The sequence below is a fragment of the Dermacentor andersoni genome, chromosome 4, assembly GCF_023375885.2.
Source record: "Dermacentor andersoni chromosome 4, qqDerAnde1_hic_scaffold, whole genome shotgun sequence".
NCBI classification, from domain to species: Eukaryota; Metazoa; Arthropoda; class Arachnida; order Ixodida; family Ixodidae; genus Dermacentor; species Dermacentor andersoni.
This window is the reverse complement of record NC_092817.1, coordinates 4,031,553-4,053,322: the sequence shown is the minus strand read 5'-3', so window position 1 is coordinate 4,053,322 and position 21,770 is coordinate 4,031,553. Positions and strand designations below refer to the sequence as shown.

At 52.9% G+C, this 21,770-nt stretch overlaps 1 protein-coding gene and 1 long non-coding RNA gene across 4 annotated transcripts in view; one reads left to right on the top strand and one right to left on the bottom strand.

The window, feature by feature from the left end:
* LOC129386084 (uncharacterized) overlaps positions 1-21,770 on the top strand; it is a 73,516-nt gene that overhangs the window by 23,987 nt on the left and 27,759 nt on the right. The gene's annotated exons all lie outside the window — the stretch shown is intronic.
* LOC126535888 (BBSome complex member BBS7-like) overlaps positions 1-21,770 on the bottom strand; it is a 155,554-nt gene that overhangs the window by 112,102 nt on the left and 21,682 nt on the right. The gene's annotated exons all lie outside the window — the stretch shown is intronic.

The window sequence follows — 21,770 nt, the reverse complement described above, 5'->3', positions numbered from 1 at the left end:
CACCAGATGGAATACTGGCTACTAACAGCGCCAAGTTTTTATGTGTTACTTTAGACGAGCGTTTAAAATATTATCTTCAAGGTCATTCACTAATACAGGAAGTTTCTTTTGGCATCCATGTAATCATTAAAGCCTGTAACTATGTCCAGGGACATATGATTCTTTAACTATGTTATTCCTACATTCACAGCCATCTGTCCTAGTGTATATCGCCTTGGCGTAACAGTTATTACGGTCGCCTAGACGCCCTTTAACACCTTCAAAATTAAGCGCTCCGACTGATGACTTTTGATAATATTTTCACGCACTCTAAACCTCTCTACGAAAGCCTCAATATTCTAATACTAACTGAACTGTTGAAACAAAGGCTATCGCTGTTTATCTCCAGGCTTAAGCGTTACGACACCTTAAGTTCGGTTTTTCCGAAATATTTCCTCAAATATACCAACATTACGAGGTTTTCTGTAAACGATAATTTACTACTTCCCCGCGTTCGAACAAACTTCGGGAAATTAACTGCCGTCTTCTCTGGGACATCATTTTGCAATCCTATACGATACGAAATTAAATCATCATCATCGGTACATATGCTTCTATACCTCCCCAAGAAATATCAACTTCACAAGTCGTACGAAGAATTGGACTAATTTTTAATTCTGATATTCTTGTTTTATTTATATTACCTATTACTTCCGTGCAAATGTGTAAATCGTGTAAAATAAAGTTCTTTGTGTTTCTGTTGTTCCCGGAAGCACAAATTTCTACATCCATGATGCAGTTTCACAGTATTCGTTCGGCCAGTAGGGTGACCCAACCAGCCCCGTAATTACGGCAAACCCCACGCGAATCCGTGACGATACATTTAGAATTAGAATCCGAGGCAGCTAAGGTGATCGCTACGTCCTCTGCTTGCGTTGTACGTGCCGCACGAAAAGTGGGACCACCTACCCGTCTTTCCTGAAGTATGACTGCTGCAGTATACCAGCCCCGTGGTTTGGCCCAGCGACATCTACGTAGTAAACTGCATGTTTGTTGCCATAGTGGCACTCCAAACCTTTCACCCTAGCCTGGCGGCGTCCACTTTGGTCCTCTGTATCCATCTTGGTTGGAAGAGGTTTGAATGCAAGAAGCGTTGTCAACAAAACCGAAAAATTATAAGAAATAGTGCTGGTATACAGCCCCGATATAATTGTCGTCACTGAAACCTGGTTGCATTCTCACATTGACGATTCAGAGGTGCTTCCCAATTCCTATTCTATCGTTCGTTTCGACCGCGATGGCCGGGGAGGGGGCGTTGCCATAGCCATTAAAGAAGGCTTATCATTTAAGAAAGACGAAGGACTACCCAATCACGAGAGTGTGTGGTGCAGTATCACTATCAATGGAATGTCAGTGTTCATTGGCGGCATATACCGACGACCAAATGCGCCAACTGACTATCTTGCTGAATTGCACGACTTTCTGTGTCCTAAAATTAACGAGCGTACTAAGCTAATCTTAGTCGGAGACTTCAACTTAACTGGGATTGACTGGGGAAATCTGACAATTGGTGGAAACGAGCACAATAGTTGTGAAATGCTTTTGAATATTATGTTTAGTTTTTATTTAACCCAGCTTGTTAGGGAGCCAACGCGTATACAAGGGCAAGCAAGCTCCATTCTTGATCTTGCTTTTGTTTCCAAGACGCTAAACCCTGATATCAGTATCGAAAATGGAATCTCGGACCATAAAATGCTTTTACTTACTTTTGATAACTTCAGTTTCAGTCCCAACCAAATCACCAGTATATCTCGTATATCTGTCAAGGATTACAGCAGGGCAGACGATGTCAGTGTTATTGATTGCATTGAAATAACGCTAGACAGTCTTTTACAGTCGGGATTTCCAAACGCGAATGACTTATGGTTAAAGCTCAAACGAATAGTAGCGTACTGTGAAAAAACATTTATCCCATCAATAAAAAAACGAGTAAACAGGAAGACACCCTGGATTACACGCAGTATTATCCACCTCAGAAGAAAGTTACAAAGAATGCGTAAAAAGAAAACCAACGTCGATGCTATAAATGAACTTTCGCAAATGTTCAGAGCAGAAATTTCTTCAGCAAGAAGCAATTTCTTCACAAATACGCTGACCAATTTTATGACACACGAACCAAGAAAGTTCTGGCGTTACCTGGCAAAACCGGGGGCGTCTATCGACCAAATGGAAATAGACGGAGCCATTACGGATAACGCAAACTGTATCGCGAACGCCTTTAATCACTATTTCCAGTCTGTGTTCACCCGTGCTTCTACCTTAGAGTTCAATCAAGCGGAATACCCCTCCCGCATGCCTGACCTTGTCATAACAGAATGCGGCATTCTTAACTTACTGCTACAGCTTGATGAAAAGAAATCGCCTGGGCCCGACGGATTGCCCAATGCTTTTCTAAAGCGATACGTGCAACAACTGTCTCCCCTTCTTCAAAAAAATTTTTCCGTATCTATGGCAACATCAACCGTGCCCACCGACTGGCTTTGTGCGAAAGTGGTCCAGGTGTTAAAAAAAATGGGAATAGGCCCTTGGTAAGCATGTACAGGCCTATATCACTAACTAGCTCTTGCTGTAAATTAATGGAGCATGTAATTAACAAAGCAGTCATAACTTACCTGGAAAGCAACAAGCTTTTATATGCAAACCAGCAAGGCTTTAGGAAGGGACTATCAACAGTTACGCAATTACTTGAAATTACACATGACTTCGCGGCTGCTATTAACTCTGGTTTGCAAGTGGATGCAGTGTTCGTAGACTTTGCAAAGGCTTTTGATTCTGTCCCACATTGTAAATTAATAGAGAAGCTTAAAATGATTGGTATTAATGCAGACATAGTTTCCTGGATTGCAGCTTACCTCTCAGGCCGTACTCAATACGTCGAAATAAAAAATGCCAAATCCATTAGCCTAGACGTTTGCTCTGGTGTTCCACAGGGATCAGTATTAGGACCTACACTTTTTTTAATCTATATAAATGACATTTTTTCCTGTGTCACTCCAGATGTTGTGCTGAGATTATTTGCAGACGACTGCGTTGTGTACACTACGGTTCGTTCACAAGATGACCAAAATAATCTGCACTTAACACTAACTAACATTGATTCTTGGTGTAAAACTTGGGATATGAAAATAAATGTAAGCGAAACGTCATCTGTCACCATAACAAAGAAAAAAACTCCCATCTATTTTACTTACCATTTATCAGGATCTGCTGTGACGCGTAATAATGAAGTAAAGTACTTGGGGGTTTCGTTTACTGAAAAATTGATTTGGGAATCCCACATAGATAACATATGTGCAAAAGCTTACCGACAACTTGCATTCATCCGACGAAAATTGTCAGCTGCACCAGCGCATGTAAAACTAAACGCCTATATGACTCTAGTAAGACCCATCCTGGAGTACAGCGCTATAGTTTGGAACCCCCATCAGTCTTACCTGAAAACGAAACTTGAAAGAATTCAAAGCCTAGCACTCCGTTTTATTTACTCCCGTTACTCCCGCTACGATAGCGTGACACTTCTCCGTAAAAGGGCTAGCATCTCGACGTTAGAATGCCGACGACTAACTGCATGTATGAAATTTCTTTTCCTGTTATATCATGATTGCATCAGCATAACTAAAGACGTGTACCTAAAGCCACCTCACCACCGCTCCAAAAGAATCAATCACGACTGGTGCATACGGCCATTTGCTGCTAGATGTAATTTATTCAAATTTTCTTTTTTCCTCGATCCATAGAACTATGGAATAGCCTGCCCCGCCATATTGTGAATGATGTGTCAATTGATGTTTTTGTTGCGAATGTTGAATCTTTCTTTGAAAATGCTTTCGTAAATGTGTTGTAGCCATAGCCTTCTTGATTATGAGTCATGAATTGTATGATTCTACAACTCTGCACACTTTCTGATTCTACTATTTATATAAGTTATGTGTCTTTTCATTCATGTTCCGGAACACCAAACCTGTTGTACCACCTATTGTACATTCCACTCCTGTTAGAGCCTGAGAAAGGCTCACAGTATTATGAAATAAATAATAATAAATAAATAAATAAACTCGGATGGCGCTTCTCCGTAGTTCTGGCACTCTGACACTTTCTTGTATATAGAGATTGTGTTGAATGTGTAGTTGAGCAAGGAGTGGTTGGGCTGATCGTGTTTGGGGTAACCTTGTGTGTTGATTTGTTAGATGAGCTTCGTTGAGCTCATGGAAGGTGCTGACCATTCCGAGATCGAGAAGTCCCTTGGAAGCGGATGCCGGGAGATCAAGGGCCCTTTTCATCGTTTTGTGGAGAATAACCTCTACCCTGTCCTCGTCGTGCTTCCGCAAGTGAAGGTAGGGTACCCAATACGGGATACGGTTTATTAGGAAAGCTTGAGCTAGCCGCACCGCATCCTTGCTTCGCAACCCTCTTCTCTTGCTAGAGAATCGGCGCACCATTCGATCCACCTGGTCTCCAATCTTCCGGAGCTTGTCAAGTGTAGTGTCGACCTTTCGCTGACGGTGTATGAAGAGTCCCAGAATTTTAATCTCCTTAGCCTCGTGGATGGGGCCACTGGCTAGGGATGAGCGGATGTTTGTATTATCCTTAGGGGAGCCCTAAGGTGAACAAATTCTGGCTTTGTCGGTGCATATTGGAGGCCACAGTGCTCCGCGTGGCGATCCACTACCCGCGCTGCTGCTTGCAGGCTCTGTTACATGTGCCTTAACTTACCTTTGGTGGCGGAGATCGTGATCTCATCAGCATACAACGCATGCTGTATGCCTTCAGTATCCTTCACCTGTGTCGGAAGGTGTAGAGCTAAATTGAAGAGCAGTGGGATCAACACCGCGCCTCGTGGTGTGCCCCGCGTGCTCATGTGATAGGGTCCATGTTCGGTGTCTTGAATAGGGATCAGTGAAGCCCGATCTGTCAAGAAATCTCTTATGTAACTGAAAGTGTTGCAGTCGCAGTGTGTCTCACTGAGGTGAGTTGGTATGACGCTGTGTTCGCCGTTATCGAAAGGACCCTTCAAGTCCAAATCCTTGTAATTATGAGGGTGCTCGATAGGCTGTATTACATCTCTGTTAAGTTGGAGCAGGATGTCCTGTGCTGACTTGTGTAGACGAAATCCGAACACCATGTCCGCGAAAGTTTTACGGTGTTCCATATATTCTGAGAGTCTATCCCGAACCAACGTTACCATCAGTTTGCCCACACATGATGTGAGCGAGATAGGTCTTAAGCTGCCTGTGTTGATTTCCTTTCCTGATTTAGGAATTAATGTAACCACTGCTGTTTTCCAATCAAAGGGAACCGGTTTCTCGCCTTTCCAAATCGCGTTAATGTATTCGAGAGGGCTTTATATGCCCGGTCAGGGAGATCGGCCAGCAGTTTGACTGTGTGACCTTGTCCCTACACGGCTCCGCGCCTCTGAGCATCTTCGCCAGGGTCGTCTTGAGGTGTTATAGTTGGTACGGTTGGTTCAACGGCGAATTACCTTTGCCTGCGTGAAGTAATTCCGTGCCTTTGAGGTCCTGTTTCGGACCCAAGTGCTTGTCCCGTAATGTACCGGTCAGTTGTGCCGTGGTGCCTTTCATGTTGTGAAGTGCGCGTTGTAAATATCTTTGTGTCTCGCCTCTTGTCTGTGAGGGGTCAATGAGTCTGGAACAGTCTCCATATGTTTTTACCCGACATTTGTGTAGCTGCTGTGTCGCACCGGACCATCCAGTTAGCGTTAGTCAAGTCAGAGGCTATTCCACGGCCTTTTGGGTGAGCTCTACAGTTCGTCTTTTGAGAGTACGGTTCTGTTTCTGTCTATGCCAGTCTTTGGCTTCCCAGAGCCGGAGTGGACAGTTATCCAGATGTGGGCAGTCCTCCGGTGTCTGGATGTGCTTCTGGTTTTCTTTGAGGGTAGAGGTGAGTGTTCGTGCACATTCATGTCCATGTTCAAAGAGACCGGTGGATGGTAGGGACTAACGGAATGCCTGCTAGTCTGGGTGGGAGCCGGGGTTGAGAAAGTGGCCTCTTTAGAGGTAGTGCATGTATTAATATGGTAATGCTAAAATTATCGCGGCCGAGAGGGTCCTGTTGTGTTGTGCCATTCGATGTACTGTACGTGTTTGGAGAGCGTGAAGCAGGGCACGAGCCCCTGGTAACGGAATTCCCCACACGCTTAGGGTCCACCGGGCCGGTTTGGAGGGTGATGCCTAACGTTGACACAAACTCTGCTAGTTTACGCCCAAGTACTTCATCCTTCTTGTAACCCTATATTTGACTAGGAGTGTTGAAGTCGCCCACAATCAACAATGCGTCTCGACCCGCTGTCTTCAGCGCGCGACTAAAGATGTCGGACATAGTGACATATTGGAGTTTGGGTGAACAATACATATTAAGCATATGTGCTTATGAGTCAAAGTGCAGCAGGGGAAGCACAGTGGCCGTTGCGTACGAGTAGGCCAGATTAACGTGTACATACACTTCCTGTACCATGTACGATTTGTGTACAAGGATACAAGCGGATAGGTCTTTCTGAAATGTCTTTTAGCCCGACATTTCGGCAGGCGCACCAGGTTCTCGCAGAACCACAATGGCTGCTAGGAATTCAAGAGTTTCGAGGTAGAGGCGGAAATGTGCTCTTTTAGGCCGATCACGGAATCATCTAGAATACCACTGTATTAATCATAAACGTTCAAGTTTTTGCTTGTTAGGCGACCGATTATTCCCCCGGGCCATGTTGCTGACTCAAGGCTGGTTGGTCCACCACACGCAATGGCATAACTGTTCCGACACACTGCACAGCTGCTAAGGGGGTATCATCAGTGTCATCGTCATCGACAGAACAAAAGATCTTTGATGGTTGGCTCACCTCCTTGACAGGTACTGCGCGCTTAAACAATTTTGGACTGGCCTGGATCCAGGCCTTGATGTTTTGCGTTACTGGTACCAACACCTGTTGGGTTATAGGGGCTGCAGTTTGTTGCGACTGAGCTTGAATGATCTGCGCAATCAGACCGGCGAGCTGGGCGATTTGTTAGGCCATGGTTTGCTCAAGCGTCGTTATGCGGCTTTCCATCTTAGCGGTTACAGGGGAGTGCGACATCGGAGCACAGTTCGAGCACAGAGATGCTGAGTCGTCCCCCTCATCCATTGTTTCTGGAACAAGCGGCTCTGCCTTAGCTTTTTCCAGTGCATTGAGTTTTGTTGCCAGCTACGCGCTCTGACTTCTTAGAATTACTAGTTCTTTTCTCAGCTCGAGTACCATGGGGGAGGGTTGGAGAGGAAGTTGAGGCAGCCCCCGCCAAGTTGTTCACCTATGGTGCTGTTGGGTTGTTGCCAAGTGGTGGGAAATCCTTGGCCTTGAAGGCTTTCGGCTTGGCACTGGTCCGGGACTTTACATGTTAGCGCTGAGAAGGCTGATTCCGGTCGGCTTGCTCGAACTTGCCCTTCTTTTCGTTGGTAGGAGTTACGTGGCCCTGCTGGGTCTTCTTGCCCGTCTTCGGAGGTTGACGCCGTTGTTTCTGCGTAGGTTTTTCCTCGCTATAGCTTGTGGTCTCTGCCTATAGCGGTGCTCCGCCGGGAGTCACCTAGACCACCGCGCGGATCCGAGGATCCGAGCCCCTCAGAGGGGGACGATAAGCTCAGCCGCGTGTGTAGCGTTTTCCCTAAGCGGGCGCTCGTTCGGTCTCCTCTGGGAGCGAAACAGAGCGCCGCAAGGAGAAGGCCCAGAGTACAAGGAAGGCGTTTAATATACGACCACCTTGGCGTTCAGGATAGCTGTTACACCCGTATTGGCGCGGGGCTCGTGAGCCGAAGCTCCCGCAAGTCAAAGGGTGACACTCAGTATCTCAAAAACGCGGCAACACGCCGCTATACGGGAGGATGGCTCCCAACGACAGTGCTACCAGGGCAACGTTCTTTCAGCTCGGAGTAGCCTCCGAGGGCGACTCGGCGCAGTACGACCGCGCACGTCAAGAGAGCCGCGTCTCTTTGGCGTAGCCTTCAGAACAGGAGCAGCGAATAGGTACGCAACCGCCTCGGGTCGAGGACCTTCGGCGAGACCGGCCAACCAAAAGGGTGACCGGGAGAATCGGAAGTCAGTACGCACCGTTTCGCTGTCCGAGAGCTTCTCCCCGCGTTGCCGCTCCTCGGTCGACTTGAGTCGCCAGGAGAGAGGGAACGCGGGTTCTCACCCAAACAGACCAATCGGCTGAGCCTGTGGGCCGTTCGGGGGCGGACAGCAGCAAGTGTTTTACGGTCCCGCTGCCGTTCGGTGCCCTCGGAGGAACGAGAGAGAGGGAAAGCGGTGGAGCGCGCGCGCGAAGTTCGAAAGCGACCTCGCCGCGCTGCGGCTCCTATGCCCAAAACGTGCTGCGCTATGGCGCTGCAACGAAATGGGCTACGCAGTCCCCACACTCTCCCCTCCTAAATCGCCCTCCCACCGGCCTGACGTGGTCAGACTAGCGGGGCGCGCGCAAACCTCAGCTCAGCCCAAATTTCTACAATTGCTCGTAAATAGTGGCACGCATGTCTATGTTAATATAACCATGGAAAAAAAATAATTACTGATAGACACAAAGAAAACGCGAATGGAAAGCATTTTATAAAGTTACATCAGTATAATATTATGAGTCACGGCATATACGAAAGGCAAAGCACACACGCAAATAAACGAAGAAAAAAAACAAAAACAAAAACAGCAACAAAGGAGTGGGGGAAACGGTAATAATGTTCCACCCCAACGAAGATTATTTACAGTTACACAAAGAAACGCGTATATTATAGTAAAGTTAAACACAGAAGACAAAATGATAACACAACAAAAGAAAATGATAATAATAATGGCGGCCCGACAAGGAAAATGGCACTCACGGTAGTCCCATAGGGCTATGTCCGTGCCCACGCTCCCCTGCGCAACGACCGGTCACGGCCACGAAAGCCCCCCCAGTTGCGCATCAGTTCGTCAGTATGACGCGGCGGTGTGGGGGAAGCTCCGCAACGCGTCACTTTGATCTCGACGCCCGGTGCCGTATTCTCCTTGATAGTCGCCGTCGGGGTCACCGCACCGACCACTGCCGCGAACCCGGGGTTCTCCCGTAAGCATTGCCGGCACAGGGCCGCCAAATCCGAGTCCGCAATCTGAGGGCCGCTTGGTGCCGGATTGTCGTCGCCAGCACCAGCCTCGAAAAGGGCCCTTTCTCGAGCCCGGTGCAGAGAACCTCGGAAATCGCTCTGTGAGTAAACCGGCGTGGCACATAGCCGGCAACAGCGGACGCCGTCCGGAAGAGAGAACTGCGCCTCCGCCGAGCCGCTCGTTTCGGTCACCGTGTGCCCGCGGAATGGATGGGGCGCCAGGCTCACCTCGTGATCTCGGCGAACCCGCTTCTGCGCTTTCCATGGGGCGCTGCTGCAGAAGGTCAGGGGCGACGCCCCATCTTGCTGGCACGTCCAGGTGGCCACACTCCTCGCAGCCCGGTCCTGCCGCCGAGCACTCGTCTGACCCGGTCGGCGGTTCCTCTTGGATGTCCGGCTCCGCCGAGGGGCCGGGCCGGCCTCAACCAGGTCCCGTTGCGAGCCAAGCCTTTCTTTTGCCCTTGACCCTGGATGCTGCAGAGCGGAGTCACCGCGACGGTCGCCGTTTGCGGAGGACTGCAGAGCCATCGATGGTACACCTTGCGCCTCGAAGTCAGGGAGACAAGTGCCCGCGCACAACGCGCAAGAGTTACGGAGGCGCCCGAAAAAAACGCGGGAAGCCTCCCCATTCGCCCGTCCGCCTCGACCCCCACCGAGGCGGCCACCAATGCACACACGGCAGTACACACACAAAAACGGCGGTTCAAAGTTGCGCTCAAGGAATTGGGCCAGGACCGCCGGCGCAACCCTATCCCGTTACTCTTAGATGGGACCTATGCCGTGAAATATCCCCTCCGCCAGCCGGGGGAAGCGAGGTTGGTCTCGCGTCGCGGGCCGCAGTGGGTTTCGCTCGCCTTTCCCCGAGGAGGTGCGAGTAGGGGCACAAGGTCGGGGATGCCACCGGCGATCTAGGGCGTCCAACGAAGCGCGCACGCACACTCGCCCCGGGCACGGGCGCACTCACACACGCACACACCACCCCCACACAACACGTTCACAGAAATGCCGCCAGACGCGCGCACACAAAGCGGCTGCGGCCGCGTCGCAGAGCCCGACAAAAGAACGACACAACAAGCTTCTTGCACACCTTTTCGGCAGTCATTCCTGCTGCCGCCCTCAACTAGCCGCGCAAGCACACCACAACCCTGCAACACCGTTACGACGGTCCTCCCGCATGCGCACATCCGGAAGCAACAGCCAGGCGACCGCAGCTTCCCCCTCAAAAGGAAAGCAGTAGCCGACGTGCGAACTGGCCTCTCAAAAAAGAAAAAAGAAAAAAAAGAAACACATACAAAACAAAAACCGCGACTCCCCGCCGCGTTCCCGCAACGGCTCCTGCCCCGAATGGGCCAGTGAAGAAAACCCGCGACACAGCACTGGCGGCCAGTTAACTATACGGAAAAGTGCGGTTTGTCGCTATTTACAGCAAGGCAAAACAAGGACGCACACATGCTTATTGGAAAGTCGGAGCACTTACATGCACACAAATAAAAAGTATTACGTAGGAGTAACACGCAATCGCATATACACAATGAAAGGAACATGCACTTAGAGCAAAATTACTTAGCATGGGCTGCGGCAAGACTTCTTTTCGGGGAACGCCCGTCGAGAAAGAAGTTTGCCTACTGAGGCTGCGCGTTGCCTGAGGGCCTTCGGTGGCGGAGAGGGTCCGCCGTCCGTCGCGATATCACACAGGTGATCGCTTCCTCAGACTGTACCGTTTGTGGTTGGCCACAACGGGTGTGCCCTGTCACTGGCGCCTTGTGCGAACGGGCTCGGGCGTGAAATCGCCAGCCCGAGCGACATAGGCCTTCAGGTCTGCGACATGGACACGACTAAGTTTCCCGGTAGGGGGACCCTTCAACAAATACACGAGCGGAGAGCAAACTCTCTTTACTCGGTACGGACCAAGCCACTTAGGTGCCAGCGAGGCTGAGAACCCCTTACTAGCATCGCTAAGCGCGTGGTTCCGCTTCAGGACCAGATCACCCACCTTAAATTAAAGGTGGCGGTGCTTGCGATCGTACTGAGCCTTTTGCTGGGCTCTGGCCTTCGTCAAGCTCTGCCTTGCTCTGCTGAGAGCCTGACAAAGACGGTCCCGAAGTTTCGATGCGTAAGCAGAGCGGTCTGCCTGCGCCTTCTCATCCTCGTGCTGGCGGCGAATTACCTTGGTCATAGGATTCGCCAGATCCCTTCCAAAATTGAGGAAGGCAGGAGAGAAACCAGTTGACCGATTTTCAGAGGTTCGGATGGCGAATGCGAGCTCGTTCAAGTGGTCAGCCCAATCTTTCTGGCGCTCGGCAAAGGCACAGAGCATGAGTTTGAGCGTTCTGTTCATTCGCTCTGTCAGATTGGACTGGGGATGGTAGGGCGAAGTAGTGCGGTGATCAATTCCAAAGGAACGGCACGTCGCACCAAACACCCGAGCGGTGAAATAGGACGCATTGTCCGTGATCAGCCTTTCCGAGTAGCCGAACCGATTGAACACTTCTAGGATCTTTCCTAGCACCGCCCGTGCTGTCACCTTCCGAAGAGGAAACAGTTCAACCCATTTCGAAAAATGATCAGCAACTAACAACAAGTAGCTATACCCCAGCTTACTCCTGGGGAAAGGCCCCATTAGATCGCAGGTGGCTATCTGCCACGGACGCACACTGTCAATTAGTTTCATCAATCCAGGTGGCGTGCCTCCTCATGATTTTACCATTTGACAGACATGGCAGGAGTGGCAATAACGGAGTATATCCCGCCTCATGCCCGGCCAGGTCACAGTTTGGCTCAGTTTTGCAAAAACTTTGGAGCCACCCATATGACCGGCCAAGGGTTCGTCGTGAGAGATCGCAACAGTGCGCCTCTCAGACTCTTGGGGATAACCACCTTAAAGGCGTCTACGGACTCATCATCGGTGGCTATGTACTTCAGCACGAGCCCATCATGATCCAGCAAATATGAATCCCCAGAGGCCACAGCGACACACGCTGGCTTCGCCTCCACCGCGCCTGCTGCAGTACAAGCAGCGTCTCGGCGCTCTGTCTCCCGGAGACCGTCGCTCAAAGCGCGACAAAACGGGTCATTTTGCTGAATGCGATTCAGTACCAGATTCAACGGCTGAATGCGATTCCAGTACCCACGCAGGCGGGCCTGGTCTCATCCCCACTCAGGACTGCAGCCATTCCTACCGTCCGCGTCGGCGTCGTGGGTTCGCTTTCAAGAAGCTCCCCCTCTCGCCTGCTTTGCGGCACGCTGCTTGCCTGGATAGCGGCACGGGTTTGACCGTTTGCGGGCTCACCCTTCTCACCGCTCGGCGGCTCGGCCACCGTTTCGCCCCTGATACTTGCTGGCGGAAAGGCGCCGCCATCGGCTGTCGCACCTAGAGGAAGGCTCCCGGTGGACAATGGAGCACGAGATAGCGCGTCAGCTACCACGTTGGTGCTCCCCTTTCGATATTGCACTGACAAGTCATAATGCTGTATCAGGAGGGCCCAGCGTGCGAGCCGGCCCGCAGGCTCGCGGAGCCGCATCAGCCAGCTTAGCGCACTGTGGTCTGTTTGCATGACAAATTTCGTCCCGTCAAGGTAGACATCGAACTTACGTAGTGCAAACACGATAGCGAGGCATTCCTTCTCTGTCACGGAATAATTCCTCTCCGAGGGTGTTAAGGAGCGGCTGGCAAAGGCCAGCGGTTGCAACACGCCATCAAATACCTGAAGGAGGACGGCTCCTAATCCCAAATCGCTCGCGTCAGTCTGGACAACGAACTTTCTGGTCAGGTCGGGGAGCCTGAGCTGCGCTGTCTCCGCAATGGCGCTAGACAGACGGCGAAACGCCCTTGCTGCTCAGGTCCCCAATGCCACTCGACAGACTTTCCCAAGAGCTTGGTCAAGGGTGCCTGCACTCGGGCACAGGACGGAATGTACTTCAGGACGGACATGGACATGGACATGGCGCCTGTCCATGTCCATGTCCATGGCCTCAGGTCAATGAACGGCCAGGTCAATGAACGACCTGTCAATGAACGACCTGTAGTAGTTGGTCATTCCCAAAAAGCAGCGCAGGCCGCGTCCGTCCTTTGGCACGGGGAAATCGAGTTTGGCTCGAAGTTTCTCCCCGTCCGGCTCAATGGAGCCGCTGCCCAGCGTAAACCCGAGTAATTGAACTCGAGTTTGCGCGATTTGGGCTTTCGCCGGATTCAAAGTCATCCCGGCAGCCCACGCCCTCTCGAGCACATCGGCAACATGAGTCAAGTGCTCTTCGAAGGTTCGTGAATAAATCACGATGTCGTCGAGGTAGCATAAGCAGTGTGACCACTTGGCTTCTCAGAGAACGCGGTCCATCAGCCTTTGAAAGGTCGCTGGACCATTAAGAGGCCAAAGGGCATACGAGTAAACTCGAACAACCCTCTGTGGCACGTGAACGCGGTCTTGCACCGGTCACGATCATCCATCCGGACCTGTAGGTAACCTTTGGAGGCATCTAGCGTAGTAAAGTACCTCGCATTGCCCAGGTTTCCTACAATGGAGCTAATCGTCGGGAGCGGGTAGGCATCCTTTCGAGTCACTCCGTTCAGACGGCGGTAGTCTACGCAAAGGCGCTGACTGCCATCTTTCTTAGGCACCAACACAATTGGAGACGCCCAGGCACTGGAAGAGCGTCGGATAATGTCCGTCGCTAGCATCTCATCCAGCAAACTGTCAATCACCTGCCTCTTGGCCAGACTGACAGGCCTAGGGTTGCACTTCAGTGGAAGCGCATCACCGGTTTCGATCTTGTGGCTCACTAGATCGGTACAGCCAGGTAGATCGGTGAATAGCTCATCGTATTGGCGTAATAGTGACGGCAACCGAGCCTTCTGTGCATCACCCAAGTGAACCCCACTGGCGGCCAACGGGTGTAGTGCCTTAACGTGCCGTGCTGCTTTATGCCAATGGGGGCTAGGAGCAGGCGAGCGCACAGCGCAGGGGCTTGCCCCCGAACTTTGCGCGCGACGCGGTCCGAACGCCTCCTCTGCAGTGGCAAGAGTCGGCGCAGGCGGGCTGATGAACGGCTTAAGCGAGGAAAAAGGTCCGTCGCGATAGCCACCGACAGCCACCTGGTTTTCATGAGAAAGTCCCGTCCGAGAATCACAGGAACACTGAGCCCTGGGAGGTGAATGAAACGCGTTCGTCTCAGTCGTTCCCCCCATCTGACGGTCAGCCTTGCGGCGCCTGCCGAATGGGCCACGCCTTTCGCAAGGTTGAAAGTCATTCGGCTGTCTCTCAAGCGCACTGCGTGCTTGCTCAAATGGGAGAAAGCCTCATCGCCGAACAACGAGGCGCTAGCGCCCGTGTCCAGTAGCGCCGCAAATTCACGACCAGCAAGGGTGATCGGAATAAACGGCGCGTGCGCACCAGCATCACAGCGTGTCCGGTACGCACAGGGAGCTGACAAGGGTTCGGCCGATCGTGCGCTCTCGAGCGACCGCTGTTTCCGTTTCCCTGCCTCGCCGGAGGACTGTCAACGGTGCAATCCCTTGCCATGTGACCCCGCTGCGAACAGCGGAAACAGCACATTCCAGCCCGATCTCGAGCTGGATAAGCTGCTCTCCTCCCGGGTTGGTTCGACGGAGTGCCGCGGGGCTCTCTGTTTTGAGGCTCCCCAACGCGATAAGACGGATGACGTCCCTTTACGCGCGTTTCGAGCGACGGCGTAGTCAAAGCCACGCGCCTCTCATAGGAGAACGGGTCCAGAGCTCGTTCGCTCAGCTCCCAGTTGTTCGTCCCGCTTGTTGCTGCACAGGCAGCCTCAGCGGGGCGCCGGGGCGGAAAGGGCATGGCTCCTCCCCACGCACAGCGCGGCTCAAGGACCTCGCTGACCGGCGGCGGCGGGCGGTACGCGCGAGTGGAGAGAATGTCCCCCTGTATGCGCTTCGCCTCGGCGGCCAGTTCCTCTAAATCACGGAACCGACTGCCACGCAGATAGGCCGAAAAAGTCGGATGTGCCTGCCGTATCACCCGGTCGACGCGTTCCGCGTTTGAGGCTTGGGGCTCAGCGATAGAGAACAACTCTTCCATCGCTCGCACATATTCCTGCAATGACTCATGCGGAGCCTGCGTACGTCACTCCAGGTCTCGCCGCATCGTACCATGGTAGTCTGCGGGTAGGAATTCGCGTAGGAAGGCCACGCGAAACTCCCCGAGGTTTGCTGCTCGGTGGCCGACAAGTCGATACCACCTGGCAGCCGCATCAGTCAGTGCTGCGGGAACGACGCGTCCCAGCACCTCGTGTTCATCCAATCCCATGGCTCTCTGATAATGGGCCAGATTTTCTATGAATTCTCGGGCACTCACCAGGTCGCCGTATCCACGGTATATCGGAATGGCCAACTTTACCGCAGGGCGAGTGAGCCTCGGCGTAGCGACAAGGGCTTTCACCACCTCAGAGAGGGTTTCGACCATGCCTGCAGCGTTGCGCAGCAACGTGTATGCTCCAGCTTCGCAGGAAACTGTTGGAGCGTTACAGGTGCTCTCGAGCGAAGGAGCTATGGCTCCCAACTCGATAAGCGGCGCGGAATCCAAGGGGGTTTCGTTCGCGCCAGCCCCGGAACAAATGTGGTTCCTAGGGGGACCATCCCGTTGTCTTCCGTCGCTACTGAGAGCGGCGGAGTCGCTTAAGCCACGTTCGGCCAGCGTTGACAGAATGGGTCGTTGCTCCGATGCTGCGCCACTGGGCGCTGCACCATGTACTCCAAAGGGAGCCTGAGAAGCAGAATTGTTTGTGGAACGGCTGAGTGCCCCACAGGGGGTCGCAGCTGTCCACGGTGCCTTCTGACTGCTCAACGCGTGTTCGCAGCCAACGGGCAGAACTCGGAAATGGCTGAGGCCACTGTACCGATCTGCCCACCGTAAGCTCCACGGGGAGCCGATGAGGGGCGAAGTGGCAACAGACTGCCGCTAGCTCCACTGGGAACAGCTGTAGGCAGCGGTGCCGATACGCACGGTTCGGGGAGCGCCAAGGCTCCGTTCCCGTACTGAGCTACGTCCACTCCAGTGGGAGCGGTATCATAGCGCCTCGCTGTCGTGTTCACCCCACTGGGGGCGGCAGTACGCGAGCGTGAGTGTATGCTCGGCTCGAGGGGGGACCATGCCCCGGTCTCGCGCAAAGCAACGTCTGCTAACGTGATGAGGGGACAACGGCCGCTCTGGTTAGCAGACATGGTGCGGTCAGCCAGATCGCTCAGGCGTTAAGGCTTTCCGAATGAGTTGCCAGAAATGTGCAGGTACACACAATTCGTGAAGAGCAAGGCTCCGTCCACAAACGTGCTACGTCAGCTCCAGTGGGAGCAATAGCGTAGCACCACGCTGTCTTTTCCACCCCAATGTGGGCTGCAGCGAGCGTGCGCGAGAAGGATTCTGCCAGCAAACGAACTTATGCGCCACTTTGTGATCTCTCTCACGTGGTGTTCCTATGGGAACCACCTAGACCACCACGCATGCCGAGGATCCGAGCCCAAAGGGACCGATACGCTCAGCCGCATGTGTTGCAGGCGACACTTCGTGGTCTCTCTCACGTGGTGTTCCTTAAAGGTCCACCTATAGACCACCACGCGCGCCGAGGATCCGATCCCGCAGGAACGATACGCTCAGCTGCGCGTGTTTCGTGTGCCCGAAGTGGACGCTCGTTCGGTACTTAGCAGAGGGTCGTCCGATAGCGGAAAGCAGCAAAGGGCCACTCTTGCTACCAGACCTGACGCGGCGAGCCTAATCGTTAAAGCGTTCTGGCTCGGCTATCAAGCGGTCAAAGGCTTAATGAGCCCTTGGCCCCGCGTTGGGCGCCACTTTGTGGTCTCTGCCTATAGGGGTGCTCCGCCGGGAGTCACCTAGACCACCGCGCGAATCCGAGGATCCGAGCCCCTCAGAGGGGGACGATAAGCTCAGCCGCGTGTGTAGCGTTTTCCCTAAGCGGGCGCTCGTTCGGTCTCCTCTGGGAGCGAAACAGAGCGCCGCAAGGAGAAGGCCCAGAGTACAAGGAAGGCGTTTAATATACGACCACCTTGGCGTTCAGGATAGCTGTTACACCCGTATTGGCGCGGGGCTCGTGAGCCGAAGCTCCCGCAAGTCAAAGGGTGACACTCAGTATCTCAAAAACGCGGCAACACGCCGCTATACGGGAGGATGGCTCCCAACGACAGTGCTACCAGGGCAACGTTCTTTCAGCTCGGAGTAGCCTCCGAGGGCGACTCGGCGCAGTACGACCGCGCACGTCAAGTGAGCCGCGTCTCTTTGGCGTAGCCTTCAGAACAGGAGCAGCGAATAGGTACGCAACCGCCTCGGGTCGAGGACCTTCGGCGAGACCGGCCAACCAAAAGGGTGACCGGGAGAATCGGAAGTCAGTACGCACCGTTTCGCTGTCCGAGAGCTTCTCCCCGCGTTGCCGCTCCTCGGTCGACTTGAGTCGCCAGGAGAGAGGGAACGCGGGTTCCCACCCAAACAGACCAATCGGGTGAGCCCCTGGGCCGTTCGGGGGCGGACAGCAGCAAGTGTTTTACGGTCCCGCTGCAGTTCGGTGCCCTCGGAGGAACGAGAGAGAGGGAAAGCGGTGGAGCGCGCGCGCGAAGTTCGAAAGCGACCTCGCCGCGCTGCGGCTCCTATGCCCAAAACGTGCTGCGCTATGGCGCTGCAACGAAATGGGCTACGCAGTCCCCACAAGCTTCCAAAACTAGCCTACACAATCTGCTGCGCTAGTGAGATGGGCCACTCCCCAGATCATGCATGAGATGCACTCGTGTTCTTTCAGGCCTTGGCCCGAAGCTCCAACGCGCTGACCACAGTATCCACACCATCCTACGTCCACTTGAGGGCAGTTGTCCTCACTGTGCCCCATCGTGCCACATGTAGCAGGTGGGTATCACATTTTTGTATTTCCTGATTGCGGCACACTCACAGTTCTAGCGTACGTAACGCGGTAATCGTCGGCCCGCGAAGGTCAGCGCGGCTACATTGGACGCACCAACTTTCCGTATGAAGGGAATATCGCCTTCTCACCATTCAAGCTTGGCTTCGGGATGCGGAGGTTCCGTCCGCCCCGTACACGGACCACACATTGGCACACTTCACCATTAAGTTTCACATGGCCTCAAAAGGTGAAGGAGCGTTCACCCGCTTTCAAGTTAAAGTCCTGGGCAAGCTTGTCCGCTGCTAGCACCACTTCTGTTCCACAGACGATGAGATTTTGGTCCCAGAGCGGCCAGACGTTGACAGCAGTTCCTGCCGTCGATGGACGGAAGCGCTGTTCCGTTCTTACAGCAGACCATCTGGACTATCTCAACTCACGGTGAGAACCAGAAAACCACAACAAAAGATCACCAGTTAGAGCAAATGTCTCCACCATGCTAATCGCTCAAACTCGGTCAATCCTCCTGCTGTTCCGCACTCCGCCTTGGTACTCGACTCCGCCTAGCGGACGGCTGTCTGGTAACTTGACGAACACTGGCAACTTGGCCATTCGCATGCCAGCTCATTTCTCATTGGCTAGTTTGAGGCGGACGGCATTGGGCGTCCTGACAGCAAATATGGCGCTTGCTTGAAGCGAAATGGGGACGCGAGGCCTGAGCTACAGCCGTGTCAGAATCAGTGCAGTTTTCTCGCTTTCGCGATTTTTTACTAGAGTTATCCGGCACCCACGGAGATATGCATGGACGGCAGCAAGCCGGTGTACCCTTCCGGGCCTCATCTGTGCGGGCGAACACCGGCAGAAACAGATGGATCGCAGGAAGTGTGCGTTGTGTTTACGAGAGCGATGCAAGAAATATTCGAAGCCGTCGACTTCGTGATTTATTGTGCGATGCTTCGCGTGTGCGTTGCTGACGAGAAGTCCATCACATACACGTGTATTCTAAGCAAGGTAGAGTGCTCACGGAATGAAATGGGACACGGAGCATTTAGTAGAACCCTACATATGTGCAAAGTACGCGAGAACAGCATATCATGTCGCTAGGAATTTGTTCACCAAACGTGACCAGGACTCCGATGTAAGTGTATGCGCCAGAATTACATCGATGTGACACGAACTGCAGCCGGTTGAAACGAAAGTGTGCGCATTACTTAGCCCTAAATTGACGTGTTTCATTCCGTGAGCACTGTACATGTCCAGGGCGTGGCGAAATGAAAAGTCTCTGATCGACGCACCCAGCATGCAGAAATTGTATGTGTTCTGTGTATGTTGTTCGTCGCCGCGAAGTGGTGAACGCTAGTCCTTTAAAACTTCCAGAAGTGATGATAGGAGCAGTAGCGATAAGCTTTATTGTCTCATTATATCGCTGTCATTCCTCATGTGCGTGTGAGCCGTTTTGCCAGCTGCGATGCGCCATGGTGGTTACGACGTTTGTGCAGGGTTCTCGCTGATATGAACAATGTATCAATACGAAGATACAAATCACCCGCCGTGGTTGCTTTGTTGCTATGGTGTTGCGCTGCTAAGCACGATGTCGTGGCATTGAATCCCGGCCACGGGGGTCGCATTTCGACAGGCGCGAAATGCGAAAACACTCGTACACTTAGGTGTACGTTAAAGATCCCCACGTGGTTAAAATTTCCGGAGTCCTCACTTCGGCATGCCTCATGATCAGATTGTTGTTTTGGCACGTAAAAACCCATAATTAAATTATTTATTTAAAATGAGATACAAATATTGATATATCTGTGCGATGTGTCGCAGCGGTGCTAGGCGTCGCACGCGTGCTAATCGGTGGTCGAGGGGCGGCTTGCCTTCCTACGCAGCTGTATTCCGCGACAATTTCGCGCGCGTGCGTGTGTTACGTGTCCTTGCAAGCTGGCGCTAGCATAATTACAGAAAGTGCGCCATCGCGCCGAACACATATCTATAAATAGCGATATATAAAGAATTCTCAGACGACTAACTTTCGGCGATCGCTTTCGCCTGACGTAGCATGGCGCACGTTCGATGATTAGAGAGGCTTTGCACAACGAGCCAGTTGAGCGCCCACTGAGAGTGATGGGCCGAAAATACGTCCATTGTGGCGGCATGACACGATTGCAATACATATTTAGAAGGCAGCGCAGGTGAGTGTGCAATGCATGAAACGTGATTGACCGCGTCATCGCAAGACATGCGGCCACAGAACAGAATGTGAAGACTTTACTGAAGAAGAAGAGACACGGACGGAGCGCTCGTCCGTGTCTCTTCTTCTTGTGTCGTCTGTTTGGCGCTATAGTACTTCAGTAATATGCACCAACTAGCCCAACAAAAAGTTCTGCTAGAATGTGAAGAGCCGCGTTATCCCCACGACGCGGAAACGCACTCGCATCGAGACAAACGCACCAGTGTCGTCTGCTGTCGGCGATAGTTGCCAGTTGTCAACAGACCTCGTGTCGTCCAATCAGAATGTGCGTGCGATTCACCAAACTTTGCGACACGATCCGCCCTGCAGGCGTGCGCACCTGTCTCCAGGCAGGCAGACGCGGGCGGAACGGACAAGCGGCTTTAGCAAACTTGGGCTATAAGGAAGCTACCGAGGGGAGACTATGTCACCGTTCCGCTCATGCCGGTGGCTGCCTACCTTTCTGTGGTAAATGGCATACTTTTGAAGGAAACGAAATTGGTGATACCGACAAACATGCGCAGAGATTTGTTGAAGCGGATTCACGCAGACCATTTTGGCCAGGTGCAAAGTGTAAAGCTAGGGCTAGACCGAAATTCGGCGCAACCCATCTTGCGATGACTGCCAACGGTAATGAGCTTAGCACTGAATCGATCTAGCGGTATTACCACCGCCAAAAGAAGTTACGTAGGAGGCGTGTAGTCCAGTAGGATTGCGCTTTCGTGACAATCTATGAACACTCAGCGACATCTACCGCCGCAGCCACGAAGTATGCGCGTGGCCTCCTAAAATTGCGCGCCGGTGCGCGCAATTTATTTGCGGTGGTATGCGCGCCGGTGCGTTCCAACGCGGCGGAGAAACGCGTCATGTGGCAGACGGGCTCGTCTCTCGCTCTTCTTTCTGGACACGCCGCGCCATCTAGGGGCACTGCCGGGAGGTCGGCGCTTGACCTCCAAGAAGAGAAATAGGGCGCGCCGGTGCACGCCGAGAAGTGTTGCCGCGCATGCTCAGTGACCCAAGTTGGTTCATCGAAGAGCGGCACATAGCCAGCGCGCTTATGGCGCCGCGCTCCAAAGCATTCGCGTGAAAGCCGTTCATAGAAAAGCGGCCCACAGCCAGTTTGTTAAAGCGCAGCCTGCTGAAGCGTCAAAAGGGTTCCTGCTTGGTAAAACAGTGTTAAAACGTGTAGGGATGCGCGACTCTCACGCGTCCACTCATATCTTGTTTTCCCGCGTAGCTCCCGTCTCCTGCAATGCGGCTTCGCCGCGTAGCCTGGGGCCCGCGGCGGTCGGTGTGGTTGAAGCGCAGTACGAGAGATGGCGCGAGCGTTGCGCTGCTAACGCCGCCTACCGGCGGGGTTACTCGGGCGCGAAAAGGAGAAAGCACGTCCTCTTGGTTAGGCTAGCGCCGCGGACGTCCTGCGCGTGTGCCGATCCATGCTTCTGCGAGACCGGCTCGCGTGGCCTCCTTAGAACGCGCCACCGTTCGCGTGACCGTACGCGCGAACGACCAGGCGTTCGGATCC